At 43.6% G+C, this 15,596-nt stretch overlaps 1 protein-coding gene across 2 annotated transcripts in view; it reads right to left on the bottom strand.

Annotated features, from left to right (window-relative positions):
* The window catches only part of ptpn5 (protein tyrosine phosphatase non-receptor type 5), a 42,394-nt gene extending 27,010 nt beyond the window's left edge, over window positions 1-15,384 (bottom strand). Inside the window, exons 1-3 of one of the 2 annotated variants that reach the window (XM_034176903.1) lie at window positions 15,040-15,384; window positions 14,501-14,607; window positions 2,143-2,251 (exon numbers count right to left, since the gene is read on the bottom strand). The gene's annotated coding sequence lies outside the window, so the exon portion shown is untranslated. Of the gene's footprint in view, window positions 1-2,142; window positions 2,252-14,500; window positions 14,852-15,039 lie in introns of those variants that run through there. The other variant, XM_034176902.1, reaches the window with a different exon arrangement.
* Between the last annotated feature and the right edge of the window lie 212 nt (window positions 15,385-15,596).

The following is a 15,596-nucleotide window of genomic DNA, read 5'->3' as shown; positions in this document are numbered from 1 at the left end:
TCTGTTTATGTGACCAATAAAATGTCATTTAAAAAAAATGTTTCTGCATTGTACTAATGGAGAAGCAGTGTAGAAGCCGCAGCAAAACATGTTCATTTAAAGTTGACACGTGTCTTAGTGTGTGCTTCTTTAGAAGAGTGTGTATATACGAGGTCTATTAGAAAAGTATCCGACCTTATTATTTTTTTCAAAAACCATATGGATTTGAATCACGTGTGATTACATCAGACATGCTTGAACCCTCGTGGGCATGCGAGAGTTTTTTCACGCCTGTCGGTTACGTCATTCGCCTGTGGGCAGTCTTTGAGTGAGGAGTCGTCCACCCGCTCGTCGATTTTTTTCATTGTTTAGGAATGGCTCAGAGACTGTTGCTTTGTTTGATAAAATTTTTTTCAAAACTGTAAGGCACAACTGAGTGGACATCATTCAATAAATTCAGCTGGTTTTCGGTAAAAATTTTAACGGCTGATGAGAGATTTTGGTCTGGTAGTGTCACTTTAAGGACGGTCCACGGCGCCTGACGGCGATCTGCGCTTCGAGGCGGCAGCGTCTCGCCGTTTCAAGTTGAAAACTTCCACATTTCAGGCTCTGTTGACGCAGTAAGTCGTCAGAGAACAGAGAACTTTCAGAAGAAGTCGGCATGAGGAGTTTATTCGGACATTCCATTGTTAACGGTCATTTTGTAATGAAAGAACGTGCGGGCAGAGTCGCATGTCGGGCTGGACCCGACCGCGGGGGGTCGCGGCAGGAAAAACACCTCCGTTGGAAATCTTAACGGGCAAGTTGGAACATGCCCAAGCTGTTAAACAATTTCTCAGTTACTCACTTGTTGAAAGCCATTAAAAGCCGCCTGAATTCTACAAATGGTTTTCAACACGGAGGTGTTTTTCCTGTCGCGGCGCACACAGATTTGCCGAGTCGTCACGGAAACGACTCGGCGAATTTGCGCGTACGTCTTTCATTAAAAAAATGTCCTTAAACAGTGGAATGTCCGCATAAATTCCTCATGCCGGCCTCTTCTGAATCTTCTCTGTTCTCTCACGATGTCCTGGGTGAATTAAGCCTTAAATTAGGATGTTTTCAGCTCGAAACAGGCCGACGACAGCGCCTGGAAGCGCTGCAGGATGTCCTGCTCCGTGGGAAGTCCTTACACCGACAGAAACACCCCATAATCTCTCATCAGCCGTTAAACTTTTCACAGAAAACCAGCTTAATTTCTCGAATAGTGTCCACTCGGATATTCCTCACAGGTCCAGAAAAAATTTTGATAAAGCAACGCGCGCCGTCTCGAGCAGCGTGTGAAACAAAGGAATTCAGCCGAGAGGGCGGGACCACATCTCACTCAAGGCCTGCCCACAGGGAAATGACGTCACCGACACGCGTGAAAAAACTCACGCATGCGCACGAGGGTTCAAGCATGATTGGTGTAATCGCATGTCATTCAAATCCATATAGTTAAAAAAAAAAAGGGTCGGTTTATTATCTAAGAGACCTCGTATTACAGAAAGTGCTGCGTTTTCTCCACAGGCCTATTCAGATGTGTAGTTGATGAGAGTGGAGTGTCTCTCATCTCCTGATCCTCTTGTCTCACTCAGATTGAACTGGATTGTGTGAATACATTTGTGTGTGTGTGTGTGTGTGTGTGTGTGTGTGTGTGTGTGTGTGTGTGTGTGTGTGTGTGTGTGTGTGTGTGTGTGTGTTATGAAGAGTGAGAGCAGGGTGGGGGGGCTTTATTGTGGAGCGATGAGTCAGGGGTAGCGTGTTTACAGCCCTGTCCGTCGCCTTGGCAACAGAGTGGCTCTCATCCATCCTGAGCATTATCATCTCCTGACAACACGTACAGTCTCTACCAGTCAGCGGTGCATTCAAAGCCCTTTGCCATCCTTCTCCTTTGGTCCGTCAACCATTAATGAAGGTGTTTTGTACATTGGGTCGATTACCGCCACGTGGTTCTTGCGGACACGCGAATGCGGGGGCTTTTGGTGGAAGCGGTGGCATAAAGTTTGCAGACATATCGCGTTTGTCTGAATGTGTTGCTTCTTTTGTAAATTTGTCATCAGTGAGTTTGGGAGGCATTTTCATCAATGAGTGCATGAGTTCTGGCCCGGTTTCACAAAATGCCACAGTGGTCACATGACTCACCAATGATAGATGACAGGCAACTGGAGATGGAGTCAGATCACATGATCAAGATAAGTCTGGTATCCTGTAGCAACCACCAGCTATCAGCCATTGTGCTGCAAGGTCAGTTCTGAATGGCAAAAGACAACAGGCGAGTATGTTGTGTTAAATTTCAAAATAAGGGAAAAAAGTAATATTACACAAATAATACAGATGCAATTCTATCTTCTCATTTGTAGTTGTAGTAATCTCTTGTGTAGTATTCCAATTTTAAGCAATAAAGGACATACTGACTTTACTGCAACAGAACTGTATCTCAGCAAAATCTTGGATTATGTACAGAAAAGAGAAACTGTGCACAGTGCAATTTTGTCTGTTCCATCACAAGTTATGCAACTAAATGATGAAGTTGGAAGAATCGAACCTCACTTGCATTTGTTGTCATGAAAAAGCTTCTCTGCACCACTGCACCACCAAAATAAATAACTGGCAGTGCACTACGCACACTTAATCCAGTTAACAGCCAAAGATGCCGATCACACCGCCAGAGTTGTCATGGGTGTCTTGGTGGCTTCCCTCATGACCTTCCTTCATGCACAGTCAGTTACTCAGTTTTGGAGAACTGCCTACTTCAAAACCAAAACCATGCTGTTTGTATTTTGTAATGACAGATGAAATGAAATACAAGATGTATTTGGTGACTTGGACATGTTCACATATCCATCCCCTGACCAGCTTAATGAAATCTGGTTATAAAGGTGATTTTAAATTATTATTATTATTATTGTTAACTTTTTTGTTTGTTTGTTTTCCCCCCATTTTAACTCCTTATGGTGGTGTACAAAGGCAAATACAGAAAAAAATGTCACTGTCCAAATACTTATGGAGCTGATTGTATCACAGTTACAAAATGTTATATTCTGCAGTAATTACTCTGCATTTCAGTGGGTACTGAAAATCACAGCGACATTATATTCTTAACTGTTTATATTTCATTTTATGCTATTTAGAATTTTTTTCTTTTAATTTTATTTGAAGTATCATGCAAATGTTTTCAGCACCTGCTGCAAAAACAGCACACAGTGCAGCATAAGTGACATTGCAAGTTTCTAACAGCTGCAGATTCATTTTCACACCCAGCCGGAAATGTTATTTAAATGGCAAATGTTACTACGATCATCTGTGCGGCTGTGCCGTGGCTGTAGTAGTCTTAAAATGAGGTGTAGTCAGGGACAGTGGTGGTGCATGGCAATCAGGAGGCAGCAGAAAGCGGTTGTTCATTCACCAACAAAAACCTTGTCTGAAGTAAAGCGCAGCGTTGTGAAAGTGTCGTGACACGGACCCACAACAGGGGGCGTTAATGAACGGACAATGGATAGCCAAAAGTAACAATTTAATGTTGTGAATCGCACAACGACGTACAGACAATAACAATATGGTGGACTGTCAATCATACACCAGGTGACGTGTGGGCAGGCTCGACGATAGAAGACGCCTGGCGAGAGAAGAGCCGGATCCCCACACAGCTTCCACCACCAACAGAGCTGAAGAACACCGGAGCCGCCAAGCCCTGCGCCCCAGGTGGCCGCTGTCTTCAGCAGTCAGACCCGGTACTGCTGGCAGAGAACAGAGACAGTCCTGATGAGTGTGAGTTCGCACACTCAGTAATCCCACAGTCAGTGTTTAGTTAGGAGGGAGCACCTCCACCTCCAATCACACAATCGTGCAGCTCCTGTTTAACCACTTATCTGGTTTGGGGTGTGAGGCGAAGCCGTCGCTGATCACACCAAACGCCAATCCCACAGATAAGGACACACCACAGGAAAACGGCTGCAAAGAAGTTCAGATTATTACTCAATGTTTTGAGTCAGCAGAGAAAATTACCTGAATGGTAGCTGATTTCTCGGCGGGGAGGTGGAGTTGCAGTCCGGCCTTTATGGTGGTGGCGATGAGTAGTGGATGAGTGACAGCTGGTACGGATGATGTGTGACAGCTGTCACTCCTGGTCGCTCCGACGCCCTCTCGTGCTTGAAGCCCGCACTTCAAGCAGGGCGCCATCTTGTGGTGGTGGGCCAGCAGTACCTCCTCTTCGGCGGCCCACACAACACGCAGAGTTTTATGCATTTATACATTGCAATGTACAGATGTGCCTTATACGGGTAGGTTCATGACATGCGTTCAGTTTGCTTGAACACGCAGGGATGTGCATTAATGCAGTGGCTGAAACATGAAATAAAGGTAAAAACAAATGGAAAACTACAAGAGAAAACCTCTCACTTCTGTCACATAGTCTTTAATCCAAAGAGCAACGTGTCAGATACTCCTCTCAAAGGCAGTCAGAGAATGTGATTTCACCCAAAGCACACCCATGATTAATTAAAAGACTAAATATAATCCCTTTGTGCCTTGTGCGCTGAGCTCAATTACACGGCGTGTAAATAAAGTGAAGTAGGACACGCCCTAAATGCACTCATGCTATGTACAAGAGGCTGAGTAAGTGTTTGAAAGTTTTATCTTTTTATCAATGTCAGCTTAAATAATTCAATGTGAACTATCCAATGCGTGAGCTAGCACACAGAAGACAGTACAGACATTCTGCAGTACCAATGTAAATTCATTTAAAGGTGTCATCATGCAAAATATGGTTGTTGCTACTTGCGTCAAGGTCCAATTAGTATTCATGACAGTGCTGTAAACGTGAATTGCAATCGTAAACTAGGTTTTGCGCAGTAGCAAATGATACAAATTTAAAGCAACAGATACAGAACAAGTTCACTATAGAGACCTGTTTTTTTTTTTTGTTTTTTTTTGTAATAACTGGACGAATGCCCCATGTGAAGTCAGTGGATGCACTGATTGCAGCACTTGAGAAGCTGAGCAAGCAGTCGAAGTGTCTGGGTTTTTGAGTGTTCTGGATCAAGAGGAAGTCCAGGGTTTCAGTGATTGCCAGTCTCAGCCATCAGCAGATGTAAGATGTTCATGTGTTGAACTTGGAGAAACATTCATTTATCTCAGTAGTAGCATTCATGCCCCTGGGTCCTTGCACTTGGAGATCAAGGAGTAAGTGGGAAGAGTTTATAGAGTCATGGGGTCGCTGCACAGAGAGGTTTGGTGATACAGATACCTTTGCAGGAGAACAAAAGTCCAAGTCCCTGGTGCTTCCTATCCTACTGTATGGTTATGAGACTTGGATGCCAGTGACCTCATCATTCCATCAACTTATTCCAAGCATTTCTTCACCCCAAAGGTTAAGGACCAGCAACTGGAAAAGGTCAATGGTATGGCAACTTTTCATCTGGTATTCAGATGGCCACTTTTGAAGATGGGGATGGGTTGTCCACCTGGGATGTTGCTATCCAGTAGTGTGGTGGATGTGGGGGTACACAGTGTACCAGTACATGAAAATTCTAAATATATGAAGATTACCAGCCACAAATAAACGTGTCATACCAAAACTTAACCTAAACCAGTCTGCTGGGGTACATGTACATGTACTGGTACCAAATGTACTGGTACAAAGTACATGTACTGGTACCAATCCAAACATGTATTGGTACTGGTGACCAATTTGAGAATCATCCTTGTTACAGGGTAGTAGAGAAGCTTGAATCTTCGACTGGACTGGGTTGCTTGACGCGAGGACGTTTCGCTTCAAATCGTAGAAGCTTCCTCAGCTAAAATTCTTGGTCTAGTCATCTGACTTCTGTCTTGACTCTTGTAGAGAAGAACAAACAGAAGCCACAAAAGCTGGAGTTTTAAACCTAACCAGCCCCTCCTACCGAGAGGCAGACTGCTATTGGCTAGTGACTAAACAACAGCTTTAATTAGCACCTATTGTGCTCTAGTTAGCACCCTCCTAATGACAGGGTAGCTGTCCCTCCTAACAATGGGACTGACACCTCTCCTGACGGCTCTCCTGACGAGTCTCCTGATGACGGGAATGACTCATGACCAGCTTCTGCAATTTGAAGCGAAACGTCCTCGTGTCAAGCAACCCAGTCCAGTCGAAGATTCAAGCTTCTCTACTATGGAAACCACCTGGACAACTGAGAGCCTTCACAGAAACATTGTTACAGGGTAGTTTTTGCTACAATCTGGAAATGTGGCTAATATGTCCCCTTTAAAGAAAAGTTTCAGTTTAAGATTTTTGTTTAATAAAATTCTTATTCTTTTGCCATTTTCGAGACTTTGGTTCTGTGTACTGAGTTACATTTGGGTGCCATCACAGAATTTAACAGACTGTCCAACATAGAAAACAATATCAAAAATCCTCTTTTGGACTGTCCATAAATGCAAAGTTAAGATGCTCTGTGAGTTGAAATCAAGTGGACACGCTGTCAGAAGGTTAGTAATTCAGCTAAAAATGGATCGGAGTAGCACCTCCGGCAGCTCCCAGTTGTGCTTTCATGAGTGGAGGATAGTGATGCAGTGACACAGTAAACTGTCAATATTTCTGCCCCCTTTTTCTCTCCCTCCTTAAGAGGCAGCGATGATTCGACACAGACGAAAAACATTGAGGCTGCTCTCGCCCCATCAGTATGCATGAGGCGAAGCCTTCTCTTCACTCGTCTCTCCTCCTCCTCTCCTCCTCTCCTGTGCCAGTGGACCCTGTTGAATGAACGGGGTGAGCTCAGCGCAATGTGAGACCACACGGGCAGCAGGAGCTGTGTGAGTGCAGATGTTGAATGCAGGGAATCTGCCCAGAGTCCTCTTCTGTCTTTTTTCGCTTGCTGCGAAGGTGGAACTTTGGAAGTGATGACGCCAGTTAGCCCGGCCTGTATCCATGGCAACGTGCATACATACAATGTAGGCACATATAATAAACATAAATACAAATTAGGTTGTCACAGATACCTAAAATGAAAACGTTAACTGTGTGTCTATTTATGCCCCCCGACAATACAGGGACAGGTAGAGTACCACGGACAGGAGAGTGGCTTCTTGTGAAGGTTGTTTATGACGCAGTGAGGTTGCCATTTTGGTAACCATGGTAACCAGATCACCGCAGCTCAGACATACATGAGCCATTAACATGCTATCAATATTCAGTTTTCAATTTTCAACACACAATTCATAGCAACACAATGTGAATTAAAATCGAAAAGGGCACAGGAAAAAAGGTAAAAACATAGAATAAAAATAAATTACAAAGCAAACATAAAAACATAATAAATTAACGATAAGACAGTTGGAAAAAGTGGGTCTTCAAGCTTGATTTAAAAGTCTCCACCGTGTCAGACTGCCTTATAGATGCAGGTAGATCGTTCCAGAGAGCAGGGCCATGGTAAGAGAAGGGTCTATACCCCACAGACTTTTTATTCACCCTTGGAACACACAGAAGTCCTGCGCCTTGCGAATGCAAGGGCCGCGCCGGTACATAGGGCTTGACCTATGTACCGGCGCAATACGTAGGTCAAGTATTTATCATAGTGACCTATGATAAATACTCCTGTACAGTAACAGACAGCACAATAACAATACACTTCCAGGCAAATATCTTTGTATTTCAAGCAAAAACTAAAGAAGAAGAAGAAGTTAGTTTCCCTCTGGCAGATCCCGAGCAGCCGGGAAAGCAGGCCGACTGGGTGACTATGAGGAGGAAGCGTAGTTCTAAACAGAAGCCCCGTGTACACCGCCAACCCGTTCACATTTCTAACCGTTTTTCCCCACTCCACGACACACCCACCGAGGATCAAACTCTGGTTATTGGCGACTCTGTTTTGAGAAATGTGAAGTTAGCGACACCAGCAACCATAGTCAATTGTCTTCCGGGGGCCAGAGCAGGCGACATTGAAGGAAATTTGAAACTGCTGGCTAAGGCTAAGCGTAAATTTGGTAAGATTGTAATTCACGTCGGCAGTAATGACACGCGGTTACGCCAATCGGAGGTCACTAAAATTAACATTGAATCGGTGTGTAACTTTGCAAAAGCAATGTCGGACTCTGTAGTTTTCTCTGGGCCCCTCCCCAATCGGACCGGGAGTGACATGTTTAGCCGCATGTTCTTCTTGAATTGCTGGCTGTCTGAGTGGTGTCCAAAAAATGAGGTGGGCTTCATAGATAATTGGCAAAGCTTCTGGGGAAAACCTGGTCTTGTTAGGAGAGACAGCATCCATCCCACTTTGGATGGAGCAGCTCTCATTTCTAGAAATCTGGCCAATTTTCTTAAATCCTCCAAACCGTGACTATCCAGGGTTGGGACCAGGAAGCAGAGTTGTAGTCTTACACACCTCTCTGCAGCTTCTCTCCCCCTGCCATCCCCTCATTACCCCATCCCCGTAGAGACGGTGCCTGCTCCCAGACCACCAATAACCAGCAAAAATCTATTTATGCATAAAAATTCAAAAGAAAAAATAATATAGCACCTTCAACTGCACCACAGATTAAAACAGTTAAATGTGGTCTACTAAACATTAGGTCTCTCTCTTCTAAGTCCCTGTTACTAAATGATATAATAATTGATCAACATATTGATTTATTCTGCCTTACGGAAACCTGGTTACAGCAGGATGAATATGTTAGTTTAAATGAGTCAACACCCCCGAGTCACACTAACTGCCAGAATGCTCGTAGCACGGGCCGAGGCGGAGGATTAGCAGCAATCTTCCATTCCAGCTTATTAATTAATCAAAAACCCAGACAGAGCTTTAATTCATTTGAAAGCTTGACTCTTAGTCTTGTCCATCCAAATTGGAAGTCCCAAAAACCAGTTTTATTTGTTATTATCTATTGTCCACCTGGTCGTTACTGTGAGTTTCTCTGTGAATTTTCAGACCTTTTGTCTGACTTAGTGCTTAGCTCAGATAAGATAATTATAGTGGGCGATTTTAACATCCACACAGATGCTGAGAATGACAGCCTCAACACTGCATTTAATCTATTATTAGACTCAATTGGCTTTGCTCAAAATGTAAATGAGTCCACCCACCACTTTAATCATATCTTAGATCTTGTTCTGAATTATGGTATGGAAATTGAAGACTTAACAGTATTCCCTGAAAACTCCCTTCTGTCTGATCATTTCTTAATACATTTACTCTGATGGACTACCCAGCAGTGGGGAATAAGTTTCATTACACTAGAAGTCTTTCAGAAAGCGCTGTAACTAGGTTTAAGGATATGATTCCTTCTTTATGTTCTCTAATGCCATATACCAACACAGTGCAGAGTAGCTACCTAAACTCTGTAAGTGAGATAGAGTATCTCGTCAGTAGTTTTACATCCTCATTGAAGACAACCTTGGATGCTGTAGCTCCTCTGAAAAAGAGAGCTTTAAATCAGAAGTGCCTGACTCCGTGGTATAACTCACAAACTCGCAGCTTAAAGCAGATAATCCGTAAGTTGGAGAGGAAATGGTGTCTTACTAATTTAGAAGATCTTCACTTAGCCTGGAAAAAGAGTCTGTTGCTCTATAAAAAAAAGCCCTCCGTAAAGCTAGGACATCTTACTACTCATCACTAATTGAAGAAAATAAGAACAACCCCAGGTTTCTTTTCAGCACTGTAGCCAGGCTGACAAAGAGTCAGAGCTCTATTGAGCCGAGTATTCCTTTAACTTTAACTAGTAATGACTTCATGACTTTCTTAAAATTTTAACTATAGAGAAAAATTACTCATAACCATCCCAAAGACGTATCGTTATCTTTGGCTGTTTTCAGTGATGCCGGTATTTGGTTAGACTCTTTCTCTCAGATTGTTCTGTCTGAGTTATTTTCATTAGTTAACTTCATCCAAACCATCAACATGTCTATTAGACCCCATTCCTACCAGGCTGCTCAAGGAAGCCCTACCATTATTTAATGCTTCGATCTTAAATATGATCAATCTATCTTTATTAGTTGGCTATGTACCACAGGCTTTTAAGGTGGCAGTAATTAAACCATTACTTAAAAAGCCATCACTTGACCCAGCTATCTTAGCTAATTATAGGCCAATCTCCAACCTTCCTTTTCTCTCAGAAATTCTTGAAAGGGTAGTTGTAAAACAGCTAACTGATCATCTGCAGAGGAATGGTCTATTTGAAGAGTTTCAGTCAGGTTTTAGAATTCATCATAGTACAGAAACAGCATTAGTGAAGGTTACAAATGATCTTCTTATGGCCTCAGACAGTGGACTCATCTCTGTGCTTGTTCTGTTAGACCTCAGTGCTGCTTTTGATACTGTTGACCATAAAATTTTATTACAGAGATTAGAGCATGCCATAGGTATTAAAGGCACTGCGCTGCGGTGGTTTGAATCATATTTATCTAATAGATTACAATTTGTTTATGTAAATAGGGAATCTTGTTCACAGACTAAGGTTAATTATGGAGTTCCACAAGGTTCTGTGCTAGGACCAATTTTATTCACTTTATACATGCTTCCCTTAGGCAGTATTATTAGACGGCATTGCTTAAATTTTCATTGTTACACAGATGATACCCAGCTTTATCTATCCATGAAGCCAGAGGACACACACCAATTAGCTAAACTGCAGGATTGTCTTACAGACATAAAGACATGGATGACCTCTAATTTCCTGCTTTTAAACTCAGATAAAACTGAAGTTATTATACTTGGCCCCACAAATCTTAGAAACATGGTGTCTAACCAGATCCTTACTCTGGATGGCATTACCCTGACCTCTAGTAATACTGTGAGAAATCTTGGAGTCATTTTTGATCAGGATATTGTCATTCAATGCGCATATTAAACAAATATGTAGGACTGCTTTTTGCATTTACGCAATAGCTCTAAAATTAGAAAGGTCTTGTCTCAGAGTGATGCTGAAAAACTAATTCATGCATTTATTTCCTCTAGGCTGGACTATTGTAATTCATTATTATGAGGTTGTCCTAAAAATTCCCTGAAAAGCCTTCAGTTAATTCAAAATGCTGCAGCTAGAGTACTAACGGGGACTAGAAGGAGAGAGCATATCTCACCCATATTGGCCTCTCTTCATTGGCTTCCTGTTAATTCTAGAATAGAATTTAAAATTCTTCTTCTTACTTATAAGGTTTTGAATAATCAGGTCCCATCTTATCTTAGGGACCTCATAGTACCATATCACCCCAATAGAGCGCTTCGCTCTCAGACTGCAGGCTTACTTGTAGTTCCTAGGGTTTGTAAGAGTAGAATGGGAGGCAGAGCCTTCAGCTTTCAGGCTCCTCTCCTGTGGAACCAGTTCCCAATTCAGATCAGGGAGACAGACACCCTCTCTACTTTTAAGATTAGGCTTAAAACTTTCCTTTTTGCTAAAGCTTATAGTTAGGGCTGGATCAGGTGACCCTGAACCATCCCTTAGTTATGCTGCTATAGACGTAGACTGCGGGGGGTTCCCATGATGCACTGAGTGTTTCTTTCTCTTTTTGCGCTGTATGCACCACTCTGCATTTAATCATTAGTGATTGATCTCTGCTCCCCTCCACAGCATGTCTTTTTCCTGGTTCTCTCCCTCAGCCCCTACCAGTCCCAGCAGAAGACTGCCCCTCCCTGAGCCTGGTTCTGCTGGAGGTTTCTTCCTGTTAAAAGGGAGTTTTTTCCTTCCCACTGTCGCCAAGTGCTTGCTCACAGGGGGTCGTTTTGACCGTTGGGGTTTTTACGTAATTATTGTATGGCCTTGCCTTACAATATAAAGCGCCTTGGGGCAACTGTTTGTTGTGATTTGGCGCTATATAAATAAAATTGATTGATTGATTGATTGATTGATTGATTGATTGATTGATTGATTGATTGATTGATTGATTGATTGATGTATGTGAAAACAACTGTAGCAAAACTGTAGACACTGTAGCACAACCTTGGTGCTTCTGGAAAATCTCCTGGTGAAATCACAACAATGTTACAAGCTCTACAGAAATGCAATGTATGTCAAAGGCTGCAATGAAGTAAAGAAATAAATGAATGAATTAAATTTTCAAACATCTTGGAAAAACCTGCCATATTTAAAACAAGACCACGGTGCATTGACAGAATATTTCTGTTCATCATGGATACCCTAATGACCTGGTCCCCGAGACAAAGCTTCCATCCCCTCGCTGTGCGGCTGCCAATCCAGAGGAATAGGAAGGTAAATTTTTTCTTCTAATTGCCGTTATTTAAAATGTGTGCTAAAGGCGGCAGTTTACCATAGTGTGTAAGATCAAAATTCATCTTTGTTGTGGCCTTCAGTCCAATATCATGGCTTGATTTTATTTTCCACAGATGAAGTCCCACAGAGCCAACCTGCAACAGCACCTGAACCCTCCTGCAGCAGTACCTCCATACGTACTCAGTCTCGTGCCTCTCCACGCCTGATCATGGAAGCGGTGTTGCGCAATCAAGAATTGATAGGCGACATGCTGGATAAGATTGCATCAACACTCGCAACCACACTCTGAAACATTCCAGCCTTGTTTAGTTATGTCCAGTTGCTACCTCTCTTTAACATAAAGACCTCTTACAGGTTTTGGATATTGAACTCAACTTTACAAGGTAGCAAGTGAACATAACTAAACACAGCTGCAATGTTCAGAGTGCATATCCAGTGTACATTTCATTTATTTAAAAATAAAAAAAATACTCTGTACATGACCAAAACATAACATCTAATAATGACCAGAGATATCACGGACATATCACTGCAATATCGTATTTTAATGAACTTCACATAAGCAGACAACGCAACCAATGTGACAACATGTCGGCACTGAAATGTGTGTAAGAGTACTCCTTAGTGTTCGCAGGAACAAGAACAAATCCTGGGTATGCACTCAAAGTTTATCATTATAAACTTCATCAGCAGGACTTAGGAACCAATTTGTTCTTAAGAACGGTTCATGAATGAGGCCAAATATTACTAAACAGTTATCTGCAGAAGCACGGTTAAGCCAGACCTGACGGCTGAGTGAGCTTCATCTTCACTGAAGATGTATCTTCTTTGGGTCCTTACAAATACCACACCACCCCCACATTCTTCAAATAGAGCTTGTGCGTAGTCTTTCCATTGATTTGCATCTATTCAGAGCATCCAGTGGATTCTAAACAGAGCCTAGAAATAAATCAGTGGCTTGTGTGCCAGAAGAGCCGCAGCATCAGGAATGACTGCAGACACTTGACTAAAGCAACAATTTGATTTACTTTATCCCCCTTTTTATCACCCAACTTCCTGGCTGACGGGTGGATTGGGATTTATATTCCTGATGTTCCATTTATGGAATAAATGAGTTAATATCTGTGTGGACTGACGGTCTTTCTACGCTCGCTTATTCCAGTTATCAGAGGGTGAGAGATGGGGTTCACCACCAGCCCATCACAGGGTCACAAACACCCTCTTCCAAACCTCTTTGGAAGAGGGAGGAAGCTGGACCACCTGAAGGGAACCCGCAGAAACACAGAGAGAACATGCAAACTCCACACAGAAAGGACCCAGCGGCTGGCCTGACATGTCCTCTTAATGTTTAATTCAGGCACATCATCACTCGCCATTTCCAGGTAAAAGAAAGTGCACAAAGAGTGAAATACTGAGCTCATGTGGCAGGGCGAGGGCTCAGAGGAAGCTTCCACTGGAAGTGATGACAGGATGGTAACATGAGCTTCCAAAACCCGCCACATCCACCTCACTCACTTACAACTTTCACAAACTCACGCTCACTTTTCTATAGTTATAACTGCTGTATTTTCATGCAGAGCATTTGTTTCTCCCCTGGAAACTTGAAATAAGCTGGCAGCTGCCTCCTGTCTATCATAAAGAAAGACAATCAACTATCGTTTTCAAGTGGACTGACAATCTCTTCGAACAGCTTCCTGGTGCATTTGAAAAGTAAATCCCATTATTCCACAAAAATAAACTCACACTTCAAAGCTAATCTATATAAATAACTTAAATGTGCTGCACTGCAAATCGATTTACACACTGCCGAGGATCAATCCGGATTCCCACTAACAACCGGGAGTGTGTTACATGATTGCACTGCATCAAATACGACGGTTGTCCGGCAGCCATTCATACAGAGACAAAATGCCATTCATATCACGTACACAGCTACGGTGAGCCGGAGCGGCCACACGGTGCAGAGCTGCTGGATGATTGAGTATGAATCACCAGGGAGGAGGACTGTTGCATCTCTCTGGTAACTCCCACACCGTCGCACAAATACATGATACAACACTGGAGAAATCACACTACCTGTTCAACCTGTTGACAGATAATCTGAAAAACATCGGCCTCACAGAGCACGCACCACAAACCTCAACCTTTTTGTTAAAAAAAGCGCAGTGGGCACATGAATCATTAAGCTTTGCTGAGGAATTGGTATTCACCTCATGTCGCACCGCCGCAAACAGGGACAGACAGAGAGAGACAGCAGGACGAGGAGAGGAGGGCTGGAACAGTTGCTCACCCACAGGATAAGTCTTCTTACCTGGCTGAGCCTGTCTTCACATCGCCATCTGACGCTCGGCTCCCCCTGAGCCAAGAGCAGAATGCCAAACACAGAGGAGCACGCCAATCCCTTTACCGCCGCCCTGTCTGGGAGAAGGAGAAGAAGGAGCCAGAGCTACACAGAGAGGGAGAGAGAGAGGGAGCGGTGAGGAGGAGTGTGAGGTGAAGAAATGGAAGAATCTATGAATGTGAGTGCCGATGTGTCTGTGTGTGTGTGAGAGAGAGAGAGAGAGAGAGAGAGAGAGAGAGAGAGAGAGAGAGAGGTATGAAGTATGATAGATTTTCTTTTGTTTGTATCATGAAGGGGAGAGAGAGAGAGAGAGATCCACAGGCAACAGCTTCGTCTAGGTAGATGCAGCTAGAGGCTGTGCGGTTACCTTGGCAACAGCAGCTAAGATGAGGGAGATGGAGAGAGTGAGTGAGTGAGAGGGGCGGGGGGGGGGAGATAACACATCACTGAGCACCAAACACCCCCTCTGTCACCTCCTCTGCTTCCAAGCTGTAGGCTCTGCCACCCACCTCTCTCACCCTGTTTCTCACTTCTCTCGACTGCCTCCCCCGGCTTGTCGTCACCCGCTTCCACGCACTTTTCCGGTCTCCATCATTTTTTGTCACCTTCAGCTCCTGCTGCTCCTGCTTGTTGTCCTCTTGCTTCCTGCACCCTATACCTCCCGCCCCCACCCAGCTCCTTCTCTCTGCAACCTGCTGCCATGTTTTCTCTCCTCCATCAGTGTCTCTCTCTCTCTCTCTCTCAGTTCCTCCTTCCTGTTCTGCCATATGGTTCCATTTCTCTGTCTGGCCTCTGAAGCCTCTCAAGTAACGTCTGTCTTCCTGCGTCGATCTTCTTCTTGCCTTAACCTCACAGACTGAATCCTCAGACTGTTACATCACTTCCCAGTGTTCTCTGGCTGCAGTAACGCAGCATTTTTCTGAAGCCATTGTAATTGTGACACAGCTGTTGTGTCTTCCTGGTACTGAAGACTTTAGAGCATCACAGACAATAACAGCATTGATACAGTACTCATAAATATCAGTGTTAGTGGGTGGCTGGGGGGGGGGGGGGGGGGTGTCTGAGT

This window comes from Thalassophryne amazonica, chromosome 8, assembly GCF_902500255.1.
Source record: "Thalassophryne amazonica chromosome 8, fThaAma1.1, whole genome shotgun sequence".
NCBI lineage: Eukaryota > Metazoa > Chordata > Actinopteri > Batrachoidiformes > Batrachoididae > Thalassophryne > Thalassophryne amazonica.
Note: the sequence above shows the minus strand (reverse complement) of the source record. Positions and strands in the feature narration are given on the sequence as shown.